Raw genomic sequence first — 27,713 nt, forward strand, 5'->3', positions numbered from 1 at the left:
ATTTTTTCTTTTTATTAAAATTTTCAAATAAGCAGCAAATTTCAAAGTATTTTACAGTGGGCAACCACACAAGCAGCACTTGGATTCTGCTTTTCAAATGTCATTGTACTTGTTCTAGAGCATATCCACACAGATTCATCCTTCCATCCTCTAACTATCCTACCTTTTTTTTTTCTACATATTTGGTATAATGAAAATGTTTATTGAGCACTTCCTGAATAATCCAGCATGTGTATCAGCAACTCAGATACAGTATTACTTAAAATTTTTCTAGGATTTATTAAGTGTTCACAGCTTCCCATTAATTAATCATGACTTTCATGTCTTTACTCAGTCATTCATTTTCCCATCCCCCAGACAAATGCAGTGATGCTTGTTCCTGCTGTACATTTCGATTAGTTTAAGAATTTTATATAATGCAATTAGATGAAAGATAACATTTTGTGTACTAGTCCACATATACCAAATATATCATGCTTTCTTCGTGTTTCTGTTGAAGGTGTTGGCTATTAGAAGCTTTTGTATACCATGAATTAAACTGCCAAGAACATTCACATGGAAGTTATTTGTGGACCTGTAGTTTAGGTTGCCTTGGCTAGTGCGTTTAGCATTAGTACTCAAAGTGCTGACTCTTGGTTAGAGCAAAAAATATATATAGCTAAGGACTCATGGGTTAAAATTTCAGATAGAGTGTCCAGGGAATGAGTTACTGAAAATATTTAGAAGTCCCAATAAGAATTTAGCTTTTGGAAAGATTTTAATTATATTATTGCTGAAAAAAATTGATGACACTACTTAAATTTTCCCAAGGTTACTTAAACAGGGAAAATGTCTGAGGAAGACAGCATTCCTAATCAAAGATGATTTGAAATATTTCCAACCATTATGGGATGAGTTGTATTTGTAACCAATCAACCAAACAAACAGCCCCAGAAGCAATGACATAGAGATTATCTGGTTGACACGGCTCTAATTTTGCTTTGCCTGAGTTTAAATTGGCAGCCTTCATCCTGACATTGGCTGAGGTTACTTGCTTGCCTAGCAGAGTATACTCTGGTAGGTTATAACTTCCTTGGACATTTGGCTAGGTTGAAATTCACTATGTATACAGAGAAATTTGGAATATGTTTCATTACCCAAATAAGGCATTGGTTTAGGTCAGCATTGACTCTGAACCAACATAGGTAGTTAATTTTGTTTAATTAGTTTGCTACTGCTGTGGCATTGAACATAGATGGTATGGGGCAAGATTGGATTTGGAATAAAGGAGTCTAACACGATAGTCTTGATGGTGAGAATGGCATGAGGCCTTTAGCAAGGGAAGCTACAAGGACAGATTTGATTCTGGAACTACTTTGGAGGTGAGGGGATGTATTGATGTATGTTTTGTATGGCAGCAAGATGGGTCAAGGGTTAAAGTTATTTCACTAATGATAAGGAAGTTTCCTTTTTTTTTTAATTTGGAAAATCTGAGAGGACAAGAATAGCAGAAACACTGAGTTTTGGATGTGACCATTTGAGTAAGCATTTGTATCTATGAATGTGAGGATCATTGGAGCTGCGGATGTATGCATTTTGGAAGTTTCAGCCTATAGCTGCCATCTAAAGCCCCACAAGAACAATAGGTATAGAAACATAAAAGAGAAAGCAAGAGGCAAGAATCAGGGCATGCTGGGCCTTCCTACGGTTTAGTCGTAATAGAGCTAAAGAAGGACAAAAAAAGGACTTGAAAAGAACTAAGAAATGCTGAGTTATAAGGTACAGAAATGTTGAGCTTTCGTAGATATCACCAACTACCTGAGGTGGTTGTGCTGATTTACACTTTTAGTAGTTGAGAATATGTTTGCTCTAAATCCTTCCTTGCACTGTAGTATCTCATGACTGAATTGTAAACAATCTGTAAATTATTCATTTAGAGGTATAATGTATAATGTAGTGTCCATTCCCTGTTCAAAACACCTGAGAAATTGATTTCAGTTTTCCTGTGCAGTATGTCCTCCTGCTAGTACTATTGCTGAGAGCCACCAACATTCACTTGGTGTTGATTATGTGCCCAACATTAGGTAAGAGCCTTATAGGCGTAGATGAACTGTCCCTGAAACTCCACGTGGTAAGTGCTGCTGTTCTGCCTCTTGGTTTTTAGACGCGAATCCAAGCACCTTCAGGTTTACAAAGCAGGAACATGCTAAACTCAGGTTTCCGGCTTTAGACTTGTACTCTTTTTATCTTTGCACTTGACTGCCTCTCCTGGAAGAGTTGTGATGGTTCCATACGTCCTGTGCAGCTCCTGCAAAGATTGCTTATTTATATGGTACAGTTGTTGACACTTTTCCTCATCTGGCTTTGCTAAATCAGTTGAGGAGAATCAACGTTCATAGTATGCACATCTGACAGGATGATTCACAGGGTGTGTAACTTATTTTTCAGAGTCAAAAATATGCTCTGTGCGCAATGGGCACTACTTTAGAGTATTAAAATCTGAAAGCATTATGAAATGCAGTATTACCAGAACTAACTACAGTTTCACTAAATTTCTTTCCACGACTGTTTTAGATTTTGAGCCTTATGCAGGCGATTGTGTAGAAGTTCTGTTTTCTGTCGACCCAGAAACACAGATCAGAAATGCTGTGTCAGTGAGGCCTCGGACACACAGGCAGGTGCATGGAGTAAGTATCTGAATGCTGCACTTGTCTTACATTTCTGCCCATTCCTTTTTTTTTAAAGATTTATTTATTTATTTATCTATTTATTTATTTATTTATTTGCAAAGTCAGATATATATAGAAGAGGAGACACAGAGAGGAAAATCTTCCATCTGTTATTCCCCAAGCGGCCACAATGGCCGGAGCTGAGCCAATCCAAAGCCAGGAGCTCGGAGCCTCTTCTGATTCTCCCACACGGGTGCAGGGTCTCAAGGCTTTTGGCTGTCCTCAACTGCTTTCCCAGGCCACAAGCAGGGAGCTGGATGGGAAGCGGGGCTAGCGGGATTAGAACCAGTGCCCATATGGGATCCTGGCGTGTGCAAGGAGAGCAGTCTAGTGTGCCGGTAGACTATCACACTGGGCCATGCCTATTCCTTCTTTAGCAATCATTTGGTATGCTCAGCATTCTGCTGTATAGATTGAGAAATCCAACACAAAATATGTTAGGAACCCATTTTCCTAATCTAAAAAGGCTATAGTATGCTTAGGAATTAACATAAAGGACAGTGTGAAGCGCTTCTGTGATCAAAATGTGATGTATGTATGTTACTTGGGAGATAATGAAGTATTCTGAGAACAAAAGCAGAAAAAAAAATTCCTCAGAGACTACTTAGAAAAAATTAAAAAAAAAAAAACCAGTATATGGAATAGGTGGTGGTTTCGTGTTTAACAAGAAGAACCTAGATGTGATTGGGTGGGGAAAGGAGCCTGAAATTTTAGTTTAAGTGGTGATAAAGTTAAAATAGTGTTCTCAGAATGTAACAGAGAGGGAAAAGTGACAGTCTGCTTATTGCCATGTCTGTAACCAACTCAGTCCCTTGACTCGCTCAACATTTACTTACAGAGATATGGACACTGCGTAGTATTTATCACAGGATATCTCAGCCCCCTACCCAGGGAATCTAATTTAATCAATTTACAGTAGAGCCTGACATGAAAGTGTTAACAAATCACCCCAGCTCTTCAAAATGGTCCACCCTGGTGGGGACGACTGTTGGGCCTGTGGTGGCCAGCAGCTGAGATGCACAGGGAGGTGCAGAGCAGCTTCTGCGTTCGGTGCTTTTACATAATCGTTTCCATCCTTTCCCTCCACAGGTGCGCATTACTAGTGTGGATGAGAGAACTGGGGTGATAGATAACTCCATCTTCTTCACCTTGGAGTCTCTGAAACTTCCTCAGGGATACGTGCCTCAAGTCCATGATCTGGTCAATGTTGTGGTAGTGGAGAGCTTTCAGTCATGCTATATTTGGAGAGCAATTTATATCACCCCTGTGTTAATGATGTGAATGCACGATCTGCTTATTCTGCATGTATTCTCTTACCAATGGGTAGTTCAGGGCCCAAAGCAAATGCATTTTGAAAAAAAAAAAAGTTATTTAACTTCAGTAATTGTTTTGTATGTAATTTTGCAAATGCTGGATGTACCACCTAAATGAATTTTGTGTTCTTCAGAATGTTCATTATTTTTCATGATTAATTAAATTCATTTTCTTCTGAATCCTGGCTAATGACTTTCATTACTTTGTGTCAAGAGGCATATGTATTTTAATTAATTTCTGTGGTGTTTGCCTTCTCCTCTACATCCCCATTCTGGGCATACACTCACGAAGATTTTGTTATTTCCTATTTGCTCTGTGACCCAGTATGCCTTCCAGTCATCCCATGATGAGGTTCCCGCAATAGCTGCGGAACTGGACTGTTCATCTCCAGACAGAGGCACTGCCTGCTTGGTCCCTGCACAGTCAATGCTTTCCATGTGCCAGCTCTGGGGGCAGCAGTCCTGAGGACCAGAACACAGCACTGACCCTCATGATCCTGCCTTCCGTTAAGGTCACTTAGTTTCTTGCATCAGGGTGCAGTAGCTCCTGAGGCTTCAAAGGGGCTAGTTGAAACTGTGAACATTGGAGTACTTTGGGGCATTATCATTCCAACGTAGCCTCCCTGGGAATTTGGACATAAGAGTCGATGAGTAGGTTGCGGAGTCTACCCCTTGCCACTGAATTCTCCAATTTGGTTGATGTAGAAGGGTTTGCCTTCTCTAGAAGAAGGAAGTGGATTTTTACCAAGCACAATCAAGAGGGACTCAGTCGCCCACTCTGTAGCAGAACTATCCTTCCTGAACTGAGTAAGTAACTTCAGAACATGAGCTGCAGCACATTAGGGGAGAATCAGTTTCCTTTATACACATGGAAAATCCAACATTCATTTGTTTTTACTGGGCAGGCGAACTATGGGGCACTTTGAATATTTTGCTTCTGGAATATGCTCTTGGGCTCTTTGACATACTTTAAAGCATATTTTCCATAGATGGAAAGGAAAAGGCATGAAGGGAGCTGTCTGCCAGACATTCTGAAGCTGCAGTGTTCCAAGCTGGGACTTTCATCATACGCATAGTACAGTGGTTAATACGTGCTGACATCAGACACGCTTCAGGTCTGGGAGGGCCTGAGCCCTGAGAAAGGAAAAAAAAAAAAGCTGAATCCGAGCATGGCTTGCAAACTATAGCCCAGAGCCCTTGTGAACCTGCGCCCTTTTGCACTGTGAACTTCTTACTGAGGCTGAGTTCACACAACATGCAATTCACCCATCTAGAAGGTACATTTTGCCAGTTATTGTATCTCCACAGCCTCACGCAAACGATCTGGTTCTAGACTATTTTCATTTCAACAGAAGATAAATAAGAATATAAATTTTACCTTTGGTTGTTGCAAATATTCACTCCTTTCCCATACTTAAAAAAAAAAAAAGATTTACTTGTCTTATTGAAAAGGTAGATATAAAGAGAAGAAGACAGAGAGAAAGATATTCCATCCACTAGTTCACTACCCAAGTAGATAGCACTGAGCTGATCCGAAGCCAGGAGCTGGAACTTCTTCTGGGTCTCTCATGTAAGTGCAGGATCCCGAAGCCTTAGGCTGTCCTCTGCTTTTTTCCCAGGCCACAGAGAGCTGTATGGAAGTAGAGCAGTCAGGACATGAACTGGTACCCATATTAGATCCCAGTGGATCCAAGGGGAGGATTTAGCCACTAGGCTATTGCACCAGGTCCTCCTATACGTTTTAATTCAGCTTCTCAAGTGGTTGTGAATCTCTGTTAACACAGAGAGTCGCTGTACCCAAAGGGTCACACAGGTGGCATCAGGTCCCACTGTGATCTGAATATCAAGCCGACTTTATTCTCAAGATGTGCTACGGGAAGTTCTTTAAACAAGCAAATTACCATATCAGTCTATCTTGAGCAAATTCAACAGTTCTAATTCATGTCTTAAATTTTATCTACAGAATCATACCTTTTAAAAGAAAAAATTTACTTACTTTTATTGGAAAGGCGTTTTTACAGAAAGGAGAGACAAAAAGATTTTCCATCTACTGGCTCACTCTCCAAGTGGCCACAACAGCTGGAACTGAGCTGATCTGAAGCCAGAAGCCAGGAGCCTCTTCTCCAGGTCTCCGACGCAGGTGCAGGGTCCCAAGGCTTTGGGTCATCCTCGACTGCTTTCCCAGGTCACAAGCAGGGAGCTGGCATGGAAGTGGAGCAGCTAGGACAGAAACTGGCACTCATATGGAATCCTGCCACTTGCAAGGTGCGGATTAGCCAGTTGAATCAACAACTGGGTCCTGGAACCAGACATTTGACTCACTGTACCCCACACCCTGGTGACTAGCACCACCAGCAACTGCATCCTGAAGGGATGTGAACTGCTCTCGTAGCATGCTCCCTTTCCTTCCTTTTGCTTAACTGTTTTTGATGCTTTTCATTCTTTTGTTGAAGTTCATCCTTATCATTCAAAATCTACAACATTGTCTGTAAAAATTTCAGCTCATTCAGGCCTGGCAAATATAAATGTGAAAAAGACAAAATACGGGCCCGGCGCGGTGGCGCAAGTGGTTAAAGGTCCTCGCCTTGCACGCCCGGGATCCCATATGGGCGCCGGTTCTAATCCCGGCAGCCCCGCTTCCCTTCCAGCTCCCTGCTTGTGGCCTGGGAAAGCAGTCGAGGACGGCCCAAAGCTTTGGCACCCTGCACCCCCGTGGGAGACCCAGAAGAGGCTCCTGGCTTCGGATCGGCATAGCATCGGCCGTTGCGCTCACTTGGGGAGTGAATCATTGGACGGAAGATCTTCCTCTCTGTCTCTCCTCCTCTCTGTATATCTGCCTTTCCAATGAAAAAATAATAAAAATAAATCTTTAAAAAAAAAAAAAAAGAAAAAGACAAAATAGTAACAGAAAATGTCACTGTAGTGGCTCAAGGGAATAGTGTGTAACAGGAACCATTATATGAAAAATAGTCATGCTAGTCTTTTTTAAAGAAAGATTTATTTTATTGAAAAGTTAGATATACATAGAGGAGAGGCAGAGAGGGAGATCTTTTGTGTGCAGATCATTCCCCAAGTAGCTGCAACGGCTTGCAATTGCTGGAGGTGATCTGAAGCCAAGAGACAGGAGCTTCCTCCAGGTCTCCCATGTGGGTGCAGGGTCCCAAGGCTTTGGGCCGTCCTCGACTGCTTTCCCAGGCCACAGGCAGGCAGCTGGATGGGAAGCGGGGCCATCAGGTCACAAACCAACACCCGTATGGGATCCCAGCCCGTGCAAGGCAAGGACTTTAGCCACTAGGCTGCCTCCCTGGGCCCCATGCTAGTCTTTTCTAGTAAAGCTAATCTTACTGCCTGGAAGAGGCTGGAAGTTGATTTAAGTATTTTTTTAAAATGTATTTTATGTACTTTTTAAAAACCCTTGGTTTTGTTACAAATGATCACAATTGCCATTCACAAATGTGGTATTATCATTATTCTAACTCTGTTCTTGGCAATAGTCCAGCCATTGTGGTCACTAGTGGCCCTTATTAGGCCTGTGATGGTTATGCAATAGTAAATATTTGTCTAGTGCACATAAAGTTTACAATCTCCTGATCTACTAGCCTCTCACTGTTGCAAGGTGTCTTCCCTCAGCTCAGCTGTCTATATGGGAATGTGTGAGTTAAGGTAGCCAGACTCAAAGCTGGCTAATCTGAAAGTTGTCACCATCCCCAGATGGCAGACTGCATAAAGCCAGTTTTCTCTGGCAGCCCAATGCCCTCAGGAAGATTTTCAATGGCAGTCAGCAGTGCCCAGCCTGGATGAAAGAAGTAGGACATGGGAAAATGACTTTGCAGTAGGGTAAGGTGGATTAGGCAGCCTCAAAGGATAAGTGGAACCCATAGTCACTTATATTCATTTCCTACTGTGAAGTATACACTCAGAGGTTATCCTTTTGAACCTGGCCTCCTGGTATTCACACCTTCAAGTAATCCCTTTTTCCCCTGAGTATGGAAAGAATCTGTATTTTCTTTCAAGCAATAAAAGATGGCCTGGGTAATGTGATATCATAACTGCGATCCCAATGCACTGTATAAGACTCCATTTTCCTTACTGGCTCCCAGTATGGGCTTCCCTGAGTGGTTGATGACCTAAGTGTCATGATCGGAAAGTTCATGTGCCTAGGAATACAGATGGCCTCTGCAAATCCCACCTTCAAGAGAACAGGACATCATCAGCTGGCAGCCAGTAAGAAATCAGAGCTCTTAATCTTACACTCTTCAGATTATTCTGTATGTTCTTTAGTCACTGTTGTCAGCCAAAATGCAATGTTGTTGATTATGCAATTTTGCATTTTCATCCGTAGACCAGTCGATGAAATTTTGTTCCTGATGCTTTCTTATAAGCTTCCTTTAAATAACAGAATGGAGAGGTGGATGTTTAACCTAGAATACAAGACCAGTTAAGCCACTTTCCTCCCACACCGACATATCTATATTCAATACTAGATTCTGGCTCCTGTGTACAACGTTCTGTTAACGCAGACCCTGGGAAGGTCAAGTAATTAGATCCCTGCCACCTATATTGGAGACCTGAATTGGGTCTCTTGTTTTGTTTCCAGCCTAGGCCCTGCCATCGTGGGCATTTGGGATGGAGCCAGTGGAGAGTAGCTCTCTTGTCACCCCCTTTTTCCTTAAATAAATTTAAAAACAAATAAAAACAATGTGAAATTCCGGTTTCCTGAGGATAAAATGATTTCTGATTGAGTGCCTTTAACTTTACAACATAACGGATATTTGGGCCCAGCAGCATGGCCTAGCGGCTAAAGTCCTCACCTTGAACGTGCCAGGATCCCATATGGACGCCGGTTCTAATCCCAGCAGCTCCACTTCCCTTTCAGCTCCCTGGTTGTGGTCTGGGAAAGCAGTCGAGGACAGCCCAAAGCTTTGGGACCCTGCACCCGTGTGGGATACCCGGAAGAGGTTCCTGGTTCCTGGCTTCGGATCGGCATAGCATCGGCCGTTGTGCTCACTTGGGGAGTGAATCATCAGACGGAAGACCTTCCTCTCTGTATATCTGATTTTCCAATAAATAAATAAATCTTTAAAGAAAACATAACGGATATTTGAAAAATTTGTGTTGTTTACATTCTGGTCCTGTTCCCTGATCAGGGGTAGTTTCATTTATAAATGCAGACCGTAGCTTATTGATACTTAATGATAGTGAGTGTTCTCAGCTGTGGTCTCGAGGGGTCATTAAACACAGTTAAGGATTTTGTTTTCCAGCAGACTTATGTCTGCCATCATTTTAGTCAGTTAAGTGTGGATTCCCTGCCCTGTTTCTGCAACATTTGGCATTATTTTCAACTCACAAGTGAGAATTTTTTTCTCTGTTTGCCTATTTGCTTCTTTCTTTACAACAATTTTGGATTCAAATGGCTGTATAATGCAATCTTTTATTTTACCAGCAAATTATATTAATATCATTATGTTTACTGAAATCTCAGTCCTTGTGTGCCTCATTCCATAGAGCTACTAAAAATGCAGAAATTTTTGTGGTATTTCAGTGTTGAAAACTATGCACCGACCATCTTGTTGAGTGTTTGCTGTTTTATGACACTGAACTTCTAGAAGTGCCAGTTACCAGCCACTACCAAATACCATTTAGACTCATTGAGGATTTCATTTTTTTTTTTTGCAAAAATCACATGCTGACTATCACATTATTCAATTCAATTTCATCCCAACTTTAATATTTTCATCAATTTATTTTGAAAATCGAGGCGTTTTAAATACGCAAGTGGGAAAATCCTGCCCAAACCTGTAGTGCTCTTCCGTTGGGAACGAATGGCTCTCACCAGCATCTTGTGTAGTTTGAGATTTTATTTTAGAGCCATAATTGTGCATTTAATATAGTTTTATTTCTTTAAATGGTTCCCTAGGTCCTCCTTCTCAGATGTTGTTACATTTAGCAAATCACTTATGCAGTCTTTTTTCCAAGCAAAGCGAGTAGGTGCTCTCCAGGTAAAGTTGGTTAGCACAGGAGTTGAAACATTCTATCCCGCCCCCACAGGCAGTTTGTAAACAATAACAGTGTGACTTGATAAGGAAGAGCAGGGCAAAATATGCCTAGAATCTCGAGTTCACAGCCTGCTAGTGCCAGAGATCCAGATCAAACTCTGTGGGCAATGGTCCTTGAGTGGGCAAATATTCAAGACCAAGGTCAAGGCCTGTAGGTGAGAGCTTGCAGTTGGGAAACAGTTTAATGCCACAGGACTGTGTACTTTGATATCTTTGAGACAGTCACATACTGACTTCTCTTCTTACATCGTATTGTTGCTTCTTGATCATCAAGCACTACTGGCTAGTTAACATCAAGGTAGGACATAGTTATCAAAGTTTGTACCACACCAACTCCTGTAATTGAATTTCCCCAAACAGTTCCATAAAAGGTTGAGATAGTGAATTTCAACTCCTCCTTAGAGAAGGGGACTTCCCTCTAGCTGCCCCACCTTAGTAGTATTTATCTTGTATCTGTCTCACTTCTTATTTTCTCACTTGCACATGCCTCCCTCTCCAACCCTGTTCATACTGTGCTTGTTGCCAAAATGTCCCTTTGACGATAAGCACTCATCAGGTCTTAATGCACTGCATGTTATATCAGTTTAAGAAATCCTCAGTGTCTGCCTAATTATATTCCTGCTTCCATTATGTAACAGCCTATACTCAAGTAGCCTATGCTCAAATACTTAGATTAAAATATGTGTGTTGTTACAAAAATTTGAGCGCTATAACCACTGAGAGTTGACTGATGCTTTCTCAAACATCAATCACCTCTGTTTGAAAACTGGGACGGCTGAGTTTGACTTATTACCCTTTTAGCTAGTCGGCCCCTCCCCTGTTATTTTGACTGAAGTATCATGAACCTTATTCCTTTTAGGTACGGTAGCCAAGTGGCTAAATCCTCACCTTGTATATGCTGGGATCCTATAAGGGTGCCAGTTTGTGCTCCACTTCCCATCCAGCTCCCTGCCTGTGGCCTGGGAAAGCAGTCAAGGACAGCCCAGAGCCTTGGGACCCTGCACCCGTGTGGGAGACCTGGAGGAAACTTCTGGCTCCTGGCTTCGGATTGCCTCAGCTCCGTTCATTGCAGCCATGTTGGAGTGAACCAGCTGATGGAAAATCTTTCTCTTTGTCTCTCCTTCTCTCTGTAAATCTGACTTTCCAATAAATAAATTGATAGATTTTTTTTTAAGAACCACATTCTTTTTTTAAGAGGCATAGCTCTTAAAACAGTGGCCTTAAGCTGCTCTCGTGTTTTAGTTCATAAGTTCCTGTTTATGTTGTTTCACTCTTGTCATACCTGAAACAGGTTGCATGAATCAGTTACTCCGCTCTCCTTGTTTGATGTTAGGATGGATGTTTATCTGTTTAGCATCAGTCCTGAGGGAAACAGTAGCAATAAAATTACTTGTGGATAAATACATGTTTGAATATTGACCCTATTATTATTACACACTTTAAAATGTGTTTCTGAAATACACAAAATTTGTTCGCCTTATATAAATAAAAAGTAGAATTAAAAATTATCCCTCCATATTTTTCTGGCCATTTCTTGTCTTCACAGACTGCTCAAACCACATGTTCAACTTCATTTGCAATAACTTTCTAGCATTTGAATGTGAAAGACCCTTGACGAGTTCTTATTTTCACCTTTCAGCCTCATTAGCCTAGTTTGCAAAATGAGAATCATGCCATCATGCAAGGGACATTGTGAGAATCCTGTGTGATAATGTCTGTAAGTGCCCGGCACACAGCAGACCCTCGCGGGATTAGCACTCTATTTCAGAGAACATGTATTGGAACAGAGCATCGTGGTGCTCTCCTTCACTCTCCTTACCTGTCAGCCCTCACTTCCATGACTTTTCTTTAGATTTTTGTCATATTTTCGACTGAACATTTATTTTCTTTGCAAGATAACCAATATTCCTCAGGAACTACTTAGACATCTCTTTGGAAACCAACATCTTGGATTCTGCTGTCCTACATGAAGTAACCCAGGATCCCAAACCTTCCCTTACCTCCAGCCCAACTTAGCCACGTTACATCAAACCTGACCTAACTTCGTATCCATCAGAACATTGTAGGGCTATTAAGTGTGTAGTGCAGTAGTAATAAACATCCCTGTACATTCTTTGATAAACTGCCAACAATTCTTTTCACGGTTGTATTTGATGTGGCTTCAGTAAACTATTATTTTTAATAATGAAAAAGTATGTGATGGAGTTTCATTAAATGGTAGCACACAAAATCATTCCTGTGTTTCATTGCTTATACAGTCACTTGTTTTCTGGAAAGCGATTTGTTTGCTGAAAATTAGTATAACACTTACTACTATTTGAGATGGGAAAGAAAGTATTAAATGGAAATATGAGCTAGTCTGTGATGTGTTCAGACACGTCCTTGACTGCTGTGTTTGCACAGGTTTTATCCACAAGGTGGCATCATTAAACCTGTATTTGCCCATTCAGCTTGCTAAAAAAAGTCTGACTTTTGATCACAAACTAAAGCATCGAAAATTTACAAAACATGTTGACATTTCAAGGATGTTTTATTTAGCCTTGTAATTGATCAAGTTACTTTGAAGCTGAGAAATATAGGAATTATTGTGTTCCATCCAATGAAATACTGAGAATTCTCATGTTTAGAAATTTCTATACCCATATCCAAACTCATTCACTTAGTGGCATGATGAAGTTATTTGCCAGCCAAAGCAGTTGTGAAATGGGTACTGCTATGATACCTCTTCCCCACTCCCTCACTAACTTTTGCCCGCTACTCATTATATTCAGTTTTGGTCTCTTCCTCAAAGAAGTAATGGAGAAAGTGTAAATGAACTTTTTTTTTTTCAATTCTTTTAAAAAATTATTTTAGAGTTCCTTCTACTTCCCAGTTGGCCAGGGCAGGCAAGTCCAAAGCCAGAAGCCAAGAGCTTCATCCAGGTCTCCTATGTGGGTGGTCAGGACCCAGGTGCTTGGGCTGTCCTCAGCTTTCTCAGTTGCTTTAGCCGGGAGCTAGATCCAGAGGAGCAACTGAACACCACCCATATGCTATGTCCAGCATTGCAGGCAGTCACCTTACGTGCTATACCACAATGCCAACCCTGAAATCATCTATTTAATCAGTCATTTTGCAAAGTATTGGCAGTTTAAAACCACTCACAAGATTAAGGATTCTAAAAGAGTGATCTAATTGGTGATCTATCAAGGTCAGGTCCCTTAGTGATAGGTAAGCTTACCCAACTTTTCAAGCAGATTTTTTCCAAGTTCATCCTGAGTCAGCCTTGCCGCTTAAGCATACTCACCAGTGAGAATCAGTGTGCTCTAAAGTCTTGGTATCACCTGTTCCTCCTTCATCAAACAAAAGTTACTTAAAGTGGTTTTTTTTTTCCTGCCTCTTATTTATGTGCATGATAAAAAGACAATGGAATGGGACACTTTGATGTAAGGACTTTGACTCGCCTCAGTGAATTACCTACACGGAAGGTGACAATTGATTTTGTAATATTTGATGAAAACCACAATATACATAGGAATAATTGCTTGCTTTTTAACACTTGAAATGGCCTTTAAAATGATAGCTGAAAAAATGAGAAAAACAGAAGATAAAATTATAGATGGAATGTTCACTGATGTTCAAGGGCTGGAAATTTTTTTAAGATTTATTTATTCTTATTGGAAAGGCAGACTTAAAGAAGGACAGAGGAAGATCTTCCCTCTGCTGCTTTTCCCCCAGGTGGTGGCAGCAGCCCCAGCTGAGGCAATTCAAAGCCTCTTCCCAGTATCCCACGCGGGGGCAGGATCCCAAGGCTTTGAACCATCCTCTACTGTTTTCCCAGACCACAAGCAGGGAGCTGGATTGGATGTAGAACATCCAGGACATGAACCAGAGCCCATATGGGATCCTGATGGTTGCAAGGTAGGGATTGGGCCACTGAGCCATCATCACATCAGGCCTAAGCGCCAGAAATTTTAAAAAGCGTTTACTTGAAGTTAAATCACTGAAAATAAATCTACAGGGATCTACAGTAACTGTTATCGTACTAATGGATTTCTAATTTGGCTTTCATGTCACAGTATACATTGCTTTGTTGCGTTTTTGTATAAATTAAGTAACTCTGTGCTCTAAATATTCATGAGTGCATCAAGAGAGTAAAGGGCATAAAAAAACTGGGTAGCTTATTGTGCATCTCTCACTTCCGTGTACGGAATCTGGTTTATTTACAACGTTGCTATTTGTAGCCCACGATTAACCATGTAAACTGATGATTAAGCTTAAATATGTGTTGTTGAACATTTCAAATCTGTAGCAAAATTTTTATGACTTGCAAGAAGTGCTATTACTTGCTCAAAACTTCATCTACATTATACTGATTTTATAAAAATCAGTTGAAAGTTTGCCCTTCTTCCTCACACCTGTCTCATTCACTCATCAGTATGTCAGTGTTCCCCATGAAGCTATTGAAACGAGTGCTTTATGCGGGCTTGTATCTCTTGAAGTTTTCTCCCTTTCTTCTGTGAGAGTTGATCTGTTTAAATATTTAACCTGCTGCAGGTTAAATTTCGGTTAATTACTTTTTCCTAGAAAAGTATGCAAATACTTGTCTCGGTACAGTCTGCTAACATTTGTATGTTCTGTGGATATTTCTCCATTGTCACTTTTCCTTTTCTGTGTCAGTATTTTCTGCTCCTCATCCCCCAGTCTGCCTTTGGTTAGGTTAGCTAATGGCTTATTTTGGAACCTTTTAAAGCAGTTTTTGTTTATTTATTTGCATTTTAGATTTGTCTTTGCTATTTGACCCAGGACTACTTCAAAACTTCCGAGTGAAACAGCATTGTGGTTTACTGATTTTGTTATTTAGACTTATTACTTTGATATCAAGGAAGGTTGTCTACATTATTTTTTTTCTTTAAAGATTTATTTATTTTTATTACAAAGTCAGATATACAGAGAGGAGGAGAGACAGGGAGGAAAATCTTCCATCCGATGATTCACTCCCCGAGTGAGTGCAATGGCCGATGCTATGCCGATCTGAAGCCAGGAGCCAGGAACTTCCTCCAGGTCTCCCACACGGTGCAGGGTCCCAAGGCTTTGGGCCGTCCTCGACTGCTTTCCCAGGCCACAGGCAGGGAGCTGGATGGGAAATGGAGCAGCTGGGACATGAACCAGCACCCATATGGGATCCTGGTGCGTTCAAGGCGAGGACTTTAGCCGCTAGGCCACGCCGCCGGGCCCGTCTGCATTATTTCTACTCTATTGAAGTTTCCTTTATGAACCAATGATCATTTTCTCAAATGCTTCAAGAACACTAGAACAAAAGGTATACAACTTTCCAGCTGTCTGTCTGTAAGATCCACTTTTGGTTATGTTGTCAGGCCTTTTAGTTAATATCTGTTACATTTTTGTCCGATTGAGATTTTTGAACTGAAGGAGGTAATGTGCAATCTCAAATTACGCCAATGTATTTCTTGTATCTCCTGTAGTTTCTGCATCAAGTAGGTCAATCCTGGCAAATGCCTTACAATAAGAGTTGGAGGGAAGTGGGGGTATTTGTGATAGGAAACGGTCAACATTCTGAGAAGTTGTCCATGGCTGCATGTGAACTTCGAGGGGGCGGTCAAAGGGCATGTAACCTGGTAAACCTTAGTAAGGAAGCTGGTGCAATATTTGCGGAATTGTGTTCGGTCTTATCACATAAGTGGCAGCACTCACCGACCTTGGCAACTTGCAAGAGGAGATACCATCAGGACAGCAACAGAGGCTCCATGTACTTCTGATCATGAACAGCTACGAATCCTTATAGCTATTGTCATTCTCTGGGTGCTGGTTCCAGTCCCGGTGGCCCCGTTCCCCACCCAGCTCCCTGCTTGTGGCCCAAGGTCTTGGGACCCTGCACTCCTATGAGAGACCTGAAAGAAGTTCCTGGCTCCTGGCTCCGAATCGGCACAGTACCGGCTGTTGCGCTCATTTGGGGAGTGAATCATCAGACAGAAGATCTTCCTCTCTGTCTCTCCTCCTCTCTGTACATCTGCCTTTCCAGTAAAAATAAATAAAAAAATAAATCTTTAAAAATAAGCAAATAAATAAATAAAGATAAAGCATAGTGGTACTGAAGAATATATAAACATATGTAAATAACAACATATAAACACAACAAGATAAAGAATCAAAAAATAAACCAACACAAAGAAGAAATCAAGTCATGAAAATATGAAAAAACTAAAACAACAAAAACAAAATATCAAGTATAAGAAAAAATGATAAAAAAAAAAAGAAAAAAAGTATGGAAAAGCTACCAACAGAAAAAGGCCTTTTAACAAATGTGTTGAAATTACTGAACACAAGTAAGCCAAAAAAAAGTAATCCTCAACTTAAGAATAACATCTTCTCAGAAATTTAAGCTAAACTGGATTATAAATTTAACATGTATTACATAAAAATATAAAGCTCTTAAAAGAAAACAGGAAAAAATATGGCCTGAGATTAGCTAAAGAATTATTAGCCATGATACAAAAGTGCAATCCGTAAGAGAATTGATAAACTAGATTTTATGAAAATCTATAACTTGCATTTTTTAAAAAATACAGTATAATAAGAATGAAAAGACAAGGTCTGTCATTCTACAGGGTATTATATTTTACTGTACTTAACAATTGTTAAAAAGTTAGCCAGTTACTGTTTCATAGATAATGGCAACAATGGGAGCCTTGGGTAAGAGAGAAATGGCTTTCTTACTTATCAAAAAGACAGTAATCAGATGATAGGCATGATACTCATATTTTTCTCTGTGTTCCCCAAGTTTCATGAAGGTGACATAAAGTACCTGTCATGGGTAGCCACATGCGGTGAGCTGCAATACAAATGAGGAGCAGTGGACTTGAACAATCCATTGATTTTTTTTTAAGTGGAAGCAAGTCTGAGGGAAGACATCGGCACACTTTTCAAGGCTGTTTTCAATGATGCTAATAAAATTATTAAAAAAAAGAAAAAAAAGATGACCAGGGACCAAGGAGTTTAAACCTGCACTCCAGAAGTTGTCATGACAGATGCCAGGGGTTTGTACTGTTTCCTGGCCAAGAATTTTTCAGGTTTGGGAGGAAAGGCGGGCAGGGGAGAGGACTGAAGGAGGCCAGCCTTCGGATAGAGCCAGCCATAGATGCTCCATTCTCCATTTTCCTCCCAGAATGTCCCACACCAGAGATTCTTCCTTTTGGCCTCTGACATGCAGTAATTTTGTACTGTAGACCCCGACAGCAATGCCTTTCTGCACCCAGTGAGTGCCATTTCCTGCTGTAAGACTGGACAGAAGGACAAGTTAAATGTTTTTGTAAATGAAATCACAAGTGCTGAATTCCCTTGCTCTACAAATTCATCTATGTATTCTTTGTTTTTCTTTAAAGAACCTAAAATCATGATGTGGAGGACAGAGGCAGCCAGATGAGTGGACAGAGAACAGCTCTGCACGAGCAGCAAGCAAGGCTTTTCATTGACTTTCAGCTGGGACCTAGGTTCACCAAATGAACTTCCAATGCTTGCCATCTACCTGGCTTTCCACATTCTTGCTTATAACACTGTTTACTTCAGCTTTGCTGACCTCTTGAGTCCTATCTCCCTCTAACTAGGACTCTAGGATTTGCTATCCCATTATTGTAACATTCATCTGCCCACCCAGAAGGATTAAGCAGCAAGGTACCAATCAGAGAGCTTACTTCGGTCCTACTTCTAACATTCATTCATAAGTGGGAATGCTTATTCCTTTTCACTTGCCCACTATTTGGACCCCATGGTGTCTTCTTACATTCTTTGACCTGGCAGGTATGGGCACTTCTGCTTTTGCTTCCAGAAATCCACATCTCTATCAGCAGCTCACGCACACTGCCCAAATCATCAAACTCTGTGTAGAAGCTGAGACTTTCTCCTACTTGTAACAGCTTTCCATTATTGTTTTATGGATGCTAGCAAAAGCACTGAGAGTACAGACTCCGAAACAAGAGATGCTATTATTCACTGTAAAAGCAGCAGAGTTTTGTGCTATTTGTTCCCATTCCTATAAACCCAACGGCACATTAGAGTGATGAAAAGAGCTCATCATCAATCCATGCACATATATTGCTTCTCAGCCTTTTGGCTGAGATCCAGTGTAATATAAATCCATGTACATACACTGAACTGTGTGACAGAAGAAAAATACTGAATTTGGCACATGAGCTGATTTTACAACAAGCAGAAATGAACTTGATGTTTAGGGTGAAACAACTCCCTCCTCCAGAGTGTTCACAACACAACCTTTGGAAATGGTCAGAGTAAACAATGATTGAGGCATTACCCAGCAAGATTGTGCAGGGATGCAAATGCCAGTGCTAAATTGTCTCTTCTTTCATATACAAGCCAAAATAAAATAGTACAAATTACACACCAAACAGTAGTATGAGAAGTCTTCAATATATGCAGGACCAATGCAGGCCTCGGTCCTCCAAGGCCCTGCATGGTGGCAGCAAGGCAGTGACTCAAGGATTCCCAGGACAGTGAGGAGCTCAGGAGGCCACGCTTCACATCAGCAGCCTGCAATGGATGTACAGGCAGCAAGCTGAGGAGGTGGCACTTGGCCCTGTCCAGCACAGATGTTTTCACGATGCCTATTGCTGTGTTCTGGACCCATGCTCCCTGTCAGTGCTGTCATACGTGGGCATTCTCATGGGACTCCATTGTACAGAAGCATGTGTGCATATGCACATGTCTGAGAGCAAGGGAAGAACTTGCACACCGTTTTGCCCAGTCTCTGCTCTTCCTGAACCATGGCCATGGACCTCACATCCCACCAGAAGCCACCTTAGTCAGCAAAAACCTGTTGGCTCTGTGTAGTGTATGTGTATCTGGTGTTATATATACACATCTTCTGGATGCTATCATATCATCAATGGAAGCAAAAAAGTTATATTCAAGATCAAAAAGAATGAGGAAGAATTAATACACTTGATACATTGATAAGGTTGGGCTAGAACCATGATTTAATTTTCTGCTTTACTCATTACAAGTTTTGACACTTGAAGCCTGCCTCTTAAAGGTCTCTATGAAGATAAAAGGAGGATCTAGGGTTTCTGCCCTAGGGACTTGGGAACAGGGGTGCCTGATCATCTCCCAATGGTTTAGCTTGGTGTGTGTGTGTAAGTGTGTAAGAGAGGGAGAGAGAGAGAAGGAATGCTCTGGTGTTCTACACTGGGCCTGTTGAACTAGTGTTTACATGCTTTTGTATGGTGCCGTACAGAACAGACCCCCTTCTAGGACAAGGCCATCTCATTGTTTCTGAGTTACCAGCCCAGAAAGAATAGCATTGCAGTTCAGTGTGTCCTTTGCAAGATGTGCGGCATGGTTTCTATGACAACAGACATCTATTCAGTATCTGTTTATCCCAGTCCTGCTCACAAAAGAAACAGGGTAGCAGGTGATCGCAACAGGAAATTTGTTTGACTTCGCAATGGTCAATGAACATGCCTCTTCCTAGCTAGCCGAGGGCACTCTGATTCTGTTTGATAATGCTTTGCCTAGCCTATAGCTTCTTGTTTATGAGAGTGCTTTGTCGGCCTGTGTCCTCATCTCCCTCAAATGGGAGATTAGAGTGAATGGAACTAGTGTCTGCCTTTCTCCCTAATGGATTGCCAATGATTAGCACAGTGCATGACAAAGAAAGCAATTCATGTTCCACAAATATTTCTTCTTGATTTGATTACTGAAAGGATACAATTTAAAATCACCATGATACAATGGTGCCTGTCAAATCGGCAGATTTAAAAAGATAAGAACAGTGTTGCAAAGGATGAGGCTTCAATAAAATTGTTCTTTGATTTATTGATATGTGAAGATAATGAGCTTATCAATTGCAGGCAACAACATGGAATATATTATGCATGGTTTTAAAAAATAATTGCACAAAAGAAAGTAATACCAAAAAAGAATATCTAGTATCTTATCAAAATATTCTTAAAATTTTATTAGAATGTAGAAACAAGATACTATGTAGAGAAATAGTACATTAAATTTTTCTTTAGTTTTAGGTAATGAGAAAATAATGTTAACGAAACGCCATAATGCTTTCATAGTGGTTACATGAGATACATGATTTTCATCATCTTCTTTTGGTCCTCTACGTTTTCAGAGCCCTCTACATTTTTGTTACAGAAATAATAAACTTTTATAACGTGAATTGATACTATGTGATATACTGGAGCAGCTTTGCCCCCTGGTGGTCTGCTTGGTAATTGCCTGATTTTTTGTTTTCTAAATTAGTATATATTTTATTTTTTAAGGAATTTATTGACACATTAGATTTCCAGGGTCACAGTAAAATACACAGTAATTATTACAAGGCAATATCATCAATTCTAATGTGATATCCTGCTAATGTGATATTAATACAGAGAACAGATTCTACGTAGTTCCCAGCCACAATTCAATACAATGCTTCCTTCCTCCCCTAGTCTCCTTCTCTCCCGGCTTTTCTTCTTTCATTCGAACTTCTTCCTTCATTTCTTCATTTAAAAAAATTTTTAGATGTTATTTTAAGTTTACATAATAGTCAAAGGCTTAATATTTCATTAAGTAAAAAGCTCAAAAGATCCTAGTTTATCAAGAATATAGGCAAGATCGATAAATCACAATCAAATGAAAAATGATCATTTCACTCATATATACTGGTTGAAATAAAGTATTAAAACTTTTGTTGTATATCCTTCTGAACCGTTTGACAAAAATACAGAAGTTTTATAAAGCTGTATTTACAGTGATGCTGACACACAGCTCCTTCTTTCCTTTTTGCCTTTGTTGTTTGGTTTTTCCTTTTGTAAAAATTTCAACTCCCATGCACACAGGAGCACACACAATGTTTGTCTTTCTGTGTCTGGCTCGTTTCACTTAACACGATGTGTAGCAGTTGCATTCGTTTTGATGCAGATGATAGAATTTCATTCTTTTTTTTTATAGCTGAATAAAACGTTCTCTATCCGTCCATCTGAAAGCACGAGGTAGCCGTCTGCCTTTATCCAGGAGGAATGCAGCCACCAGGTCAGATCAGAAAACAGGTTCCTTGCAGACTTTTAGGTAGAACTTGGAAGATTGACGTGCTTCGTGGCAGGACAGGTGCTTCTGCTGTGGAAGAGCTGTCCTGTGGAACTCTGGTTGCCGCCTTTGCCCACGTGGAAGCGAGGTGCTATCAACAGCCTTAAGACCCAGAGGAGCAAACACTGCAAGAGAAGCGCTTCCAGAACGAGCCGGGCGTGTGGCGGAGCGTCTGCAGTTCATGAGCTAAGGCGGACAGGCAAGCGGCACTAGGCGAGGGACCCATTGAAGTGAGAGTCAGGGACGGGGGGGGGTTGGGGACTGCCTGCGGGGGAACCAGTAAGAACGTGTGAATGAAGGGGACTTGAGATGAGTAGGATAACGTGGGCAGCCATCAAGAGGACCCAAAGGCACAGAGCGCGGGGATGAGAAAGAGCTGACGTGTGGGCTGGCTGCTCTGGGATCAAGGCCTGCAGCCTTCTCGTGGCCACAGCTGCCCTTCCCATGCTATCAGAACATCCTCCTCCCAGCTCTCTTTAAAAGATTGATTTATTTATATTGCAAAGTCAGATATACAGAGAGGAGGAAGCCCTTCCATCTGAAGAGTCACTCTCCAAGTGACCACAAAGGTCAGAGCTCAGCTGATCTGAAGCCAGGAAGGAACCTCTTCCAGGTCTCCCGCGCAGGTGCAGGGTCCCAAAGCTTTGGGCAGTCCTCCACTGCTTTCCCAGGCCGCAAGCAGGGAGCTGGATGGGAAGTATGGTCACTGGGATTAGAACCACTGCTCATATGGGATCCCAGCACATTCAAGCAGAGGATCTGTTAGGCTACTGTGCCGGGCCCCCTCCTCCTATCTCTTAGGGCTTCCTATTTTACTAAGATACCACAGGAAGAAAAATATTGCAAAAAAAAAAAAAAATAGTCGTTTCTCTTGAAATTTGGTTTTTTCAACTTCTAGCCTGCCTGACCAGGAAACCAGAGATGACACCAACTCCCAACACAGTTTTGCCCAAAGATCTCTAGTGTGTGGTAGAATGGAAGGGCCTGGGACACTCCATACCACACGCCTTCTGTTTTATAAGACACTTCCAGTACTTTCTGCCTAGTGAAGCTGCCGTCCCAGAGCTGTGAAAACTCGTGTGTGTGTGTGTGTGTGTGTGTGTAAGCTACCCAGTCTAAGATACTTTGCTTTAATAGCCTGAATGGACTAAGACAGTATAAAATTTATAGCATCCTTGTTTCAATTAGATGAACAAGTGTAAGGAGCCTCTGGAAATATTTAAGTTTCTTCTTGCACTTTCTCTTCTCTCTTTGAGCAATTTGGTGCAGAAACCAGTAGATGAGGTCCACTCCAGGAGATATTTGTGTCAGGGGAGCTGTGTAGACACAAAAATGGTGATGCCAGAATCTGAGCAGGGCAAGATGGAGGGAACAATGCAATGGTGTTTTGATCTGTGGTAAGGAGAGCAGTTCCACTGAGGGTGGAAGGGAGGGCTGGCTCATGGCAGTAGCCAAGGATGTTGAAGGCATCCACGCAGTGAAGTGACTTGGCATAATATTTCAGGATCTGATTGCAGAGGTGAATAAAATCAATTAATTAAAAGCTCATCAGAATTAAAATTCAATTTTCACTTTAGGAAGGCAAAATTTCTTGATAAGCTTAAACATACAGAGCCAAATTTTAGCTTTTCTAATCAGGAGCACATAAAATGTTTATGCACTTAAGATTAATTAAAATTGGGTGGGATGCGACATTCAATGGCTAAATCTCTGCCTTGCGAGTGCCTGGGATCCCATAGGGGCACAGTTCGTGTCCCAGCTGCTCTACTTCCCACCCAACTCCCTGCCTGTGGCCTGGGAAAGCAGTCAAGGATGGCCCAAAGCCTTAGAACCCTGCACCTGTGTAGGAGACCCAAAAGAAGCTCCTGGCTCCTGGCTTCAGATCGGGGCATCTCCAGCTGTTGCAGCCACTTGGGGAGTGAGCCAGATCTTTCTGTGTCCTTCCTGGAAATCTGAGTTTCCAATAACAATATTCAAAAATCTTCTTTTAAATAAAGAAGATTTCCTAGAATTTCCATGAGAAAACAAATGCAAGGCTTAACCCTCCAAAATACATTTGCATATCTTCTGTTAACAGCAGGAGGGAAACTGTGGCTTTTATAAAGAGCTAAAATGATCAAACTCAGGTGATTTTCCAAGGATTTATTTTGAATATGTGAACTTGCCTTTTCCATGAAAGTGTGTTTTCTGTCTGCTATTTTGTTTTTTGGACATATTTTTAATTTCTATGGAGTCAATGGTTTAATGCTCCATTCAATAAACAAATAAAAACGCAGAGACCATAGCTCAGCAGAAATATAGGCAGGGAAGAATATTTTACTCTATCAGATTTTACAAGAATGTTATTTCGCTTACCACATTTATATGCCACAACACATCATATTCAAATTTCAGAAAACTACAGACAAAAAAACAAACAGAAACAGAAAAAAAAACCAAAACAAACAAACAAAAAAAAAAAAACCAAAAAACTCTTGAAAGTAGCAATGGAGAAATGTTAACTTATCCTATAGGGAGAGATCAATTTATAGACATTTCATCATAAGTCATGAAAGCCAAAAGAAAGAAGCACAACACTTTCCAGTGCTGAAATAAAAGAGATGCCAATGGGCCCGGCACGGTAGCCTAGTGGCTAAAGTCCTCACCTCGAACACACCAGGATCCCATATGGGCGCTGGTTCATGTCCCAGCTGCTCTACTTCCCATCCAGCTCCCTGTTTGTGGCCTGGGAAAGCAGTCGAGGACGGCCCAAAGCCTTGGGATCCTGCACCTGTGTGGGAGACCTGGAAGAGGCTCCTGGCTCCTGGCTCCAGATCAGCTCCCTTTGGACGTTGCAGCCACATGGAGAGTGAACCAGCAGGTCAAAGATCTTTCTTTGTGTCTCTCCTTTTCTGTGAATGTGCCTTTCAAGTAGAAATAAATAAGTCTTTAAAATACATATATTTTTTAAAAAGTCAGTCCAGCATTTGGGTCATGAAACTGAAGCAAGGCACAGGGGAATAGTATATTATACAAGTAAGCTCTCCCAGATCCAGATGTGGCCCTTGGACAGCAAGATGTTCTTATTTGTGTCTCAAGTGATCAAGGGAATTGACGTGATTTTCCTGTGTATTAACAACCCATTGTTCATCGGAGGAAGGAAGTTTGATCCGCACTTGTATTTTCTGGCGGACCAGGACTGCCTGCTGTGCTATTACTCAGACAAAGGTAGGTTTCTGCCTGCTGTGGATTTCTGCCAGTTCTGCACGGTGCTGTACATCCCAAGCACAGGGAGCTTGACAGCATGTTTGTACATCTCGCCACCATGGCCATTCAGAAACACAGCACTACAACCACATTCACAAGGGCAAATGTACTGTGAGCAACTTCGGGCTGTAGGTGGAGAGCATCCAAGACGGGGAGGTGATGAACAACTGCTGTGGATACAATGGCTATGACATCATCATCTATGACAAACTGGAGCCCTGGCTGATCAAGGTTAATGCACCCCCATATCACACCTCCAGCTCCACCAAGAACCAGATCCTTAAGTCAAGCCTGGTTAGTGACACTCCAATATTGCGATTCTCAACAACAAAATCCCAGATTGCAAATGGAATATGTTCCCGTCCTGTTAAAAAAAAAAAAAAAGACTTGATAACTATAAGATTATTATATGCCAAGGAGCTGACACAGAATAGTGGGCCTGACAACTAAGCTGTGAAGTCCTGCAGGCAGAGGGGCCCAAGGGGAGGATCACTCTCCCCATCTGGAGGTGAGGTCATGGAGAACAGCAGACCCCAACCTGGGCCTTCTCAACTTCCCCCTCTCTCCTGAGCCCCTGCAGAAGTCCTGTCTTAACTTTCCTGTCTTTTTTTTTTTTTCTTGTCCATTTTCCTTCATTTTTCTCATTATTTTTTTTTTTTCATTTCTTTCTAAAGGCATTTCTTTTTGGGGAAAGAAAAATCTGGCACCAGCTCTATGGCATAACACATCAAACTACCACCCGCAATACTGGCATCCCATAGAAATGCCTGTTTAAGTCGGTGCTGCACCACTTCTGATCTAGCTCCCTAATGATATCCTGGGAAACCAGCAGAGGATGGCTTAAGCACTTGGGGTCCTGCACCCATGTGGGGACCTAGATAAACGTCCTGGCTCCAGCGCAGTCCAGCTCTGGTGTTAATCATTTGAGGAGTGAACCAGCAGATGGAAGATCTCCCTCTGTGTCTGTGTGTGTCTCTCCTCACTCTGTAACTCCATATGTTTAGATACTTGCTGGAAAACTTGGCCTGAACCATTGTTCAGCCTGTATTTTTTTCTACCTTTTGATGAGGTACTTGCGGTCTTCTGTTGAATTAGAGGATCTGGCTATTTTGTCTTTTGTGTGGATCTGGGTGTGTTGTTTATCCTTGCATGAGATTCTGCAACGGAGTTTTCCCAGTCTTGCAACATGTGCTCCAAGGCTGCACCACCTGTCCGTGTAATGTTCCCTGAGGTTGGAGATCAGGTTGAGTGGTCTTGTTGGATGACCACTAAGAACTCCTGCTGTGCTGGTCTTCAAACTTAGTTCTCATGTGCAGTGGCATGGCCCAGCTTACCCTCTGCCTAGGCCACGTGCATATTAGTGGGTATAGCAGCCTTGTTAGGGACTCCCACACACCAAGTAACTCTATTATTCTAGTCCTCAAACTCAGTTCTCAAGTATGCCTATAGGTTAGGTAGCCCAGCACACACACCTAGCCCTGGTTCGTGCAAGTAACAGCAGATGCTGTGACCTAATTGAGGATATCCCTAAGAACCCCTCCAGGCCAAGCCCCTGCCCTGGTTCTTGCACATGACATTGGGTGTTTGGCCTAGTCTAGCAGATCTCCAAGAATCCCCACCAGGCCCACCCCAAGAACCTGCTCTCTCAAGTACCAGTGGGTGCTGTGACCTAGTTGATAACCCAGAAATTTGAATCTGAGGTTTATCCTTAACAGAAATGCATGTATATGCTTACCAAACGACATGACTGAGAATATTTATAACAGCACACTTTGTAAAAGACTTAACCTGCACATTTATTCAGATGCCTGTGAAAATCAGAGTGAATATATAAATAATGTGTCACCAATATCACAAAGGGTAAGGAGTAGCAACCACATACAAGAATATGGGTCAGTCTCACTACCATAATAGGTAGCAAAAAAAGAAATGGAAAGACCAAAATAATTAATGTGTTATGTTTCAAAGCATATGTAGATCAAAATATATAAAACCAATGTGTGCAAAGTCAGAATAGTGATTGTTCCAATGGGTAATAACTTTCTCGGTTGCTGCTGATGTGTTTCTTCATGTGGGACCCACTAGTAGAAATCTGCACAGCTTCTTAAAAGTCGTGGTTTCTTGAGACTTGTGTGTATCTTTGTACGTCTCTTATGAAGCAATTGAAACTGTTTTAGATTTTGTGTATGTATTTGAAAAATGAATAGAGAGAGCCTCCACCTGCTGGTTCACTCCCCAAATGCTCCTAAGTGTTGGAACTAGTCCCTGGTCTTGGGAACTCAATCCAGTTCTCTCATATAGAGTTTGGAGTCCACCTACTTGAGCCCTCATTGCTATCTCCCAGGATCTATGCTGGCAGAGAGCTGAAACTGGGAACAGTGCTGACCCAGCCCTGGCCGCTGCAACCACTTAGACAGTGACCCAGCAAATGAAAGATCTGGACCTCCTCTCTCTCTAACTCCTCCTTTCTTATTTTTAAGATCTAATATTTTTATGTGAAAGGCAGGAAGAGACAGAGAGAGAAAGAGTGAGCTCTTGTATCCTCCGATTCATTTTCCAAATGGCCATAGCAGTCTGGACTGGGCTAGGCTTAAGCCAGAAGTCTGGAACTCCATCTGGGACTCCAATATGGATTGCAGGGGCCCAAGCAGGATCTTTTTTGTTTTGTTTTGTTTTGTTTGATTTATTTAATTTTTAATGGAAAGGTGGGTATACAGAGAGGAGAGACAGAGAGGAAGATCTTCCGTCCGATGATTCACTCCCCAAGTGAGCGCAACGGGCCGATGCTATGCCGATCCGAAGCCAGGAGCCTCTTCCGGGTCTCCCACACGGGTGCAGGGTCCCAAAGCCTTGGGCTGTCCTCGACTGCTCTCCCGGGCCACAGGCAGGGAGCTGGATGGGAAGTAGAGCAGCTGGAACTAGAACCAGCGCCCATATGGGACCCTGGGCATGCAAGGCGAGGACCTTAACCACTGCGCCACCGCACCGGGCCCCCCAAGCCAGGATCTGACCGTGATCCATGAGAAGTCTCACTATATAGTCTATCACCAGAAACACAGTAGGAAGCACACATTTGAGTTAATTACGGATGCCTTCCAAAGACCAGTATTGTCACTAGCTATTGTGCTGAAACTAGTATCCTAGTACCAATGGAAATGGTAAGCTTCTTGAGTATATAAGCCAAATAACGGTGTTTAACTGACACAGAAAATGTTGCAATATGGTCATTCCTTTGGATTATATTGCTTCCCTTCCCCAGAATTCATACATGGAAGTCCTAGCCCCTGGCACCCCAAAGT

The 27,713-nt window shown here is 41.7% G+C and overlaps 1 pseudogene; it reads left to right on the top strand.

Moving 5' to 3' along the window:
* The first annotated feature begins 1,234 nt into the window (after positions 1-1,234).
* LOC121169462 lies at positions 1,235-24,864 on the top strand (annotated as a pseudogene).
* The last annotated feature ends 2,849 nt before the right edge of the window (positions 24,865-27,713 follow it).

Source organism: Ochotona curzoniae, unplaced genomic scaffold (genome assembly GCF_017591425.1).
Source record: "Ochotona curzoniae isolate NIBS_2020 unplaced genomic scaffold, NIBS_Ocur_1.0 scaffold_1852, whole genome shotgun sequence".
NCBI lineage: Eukaryota > Metazoa > Chordata > Mammalia > Lagomorpha > Ochotonidae > Ochotona > Ochotona curzoniae.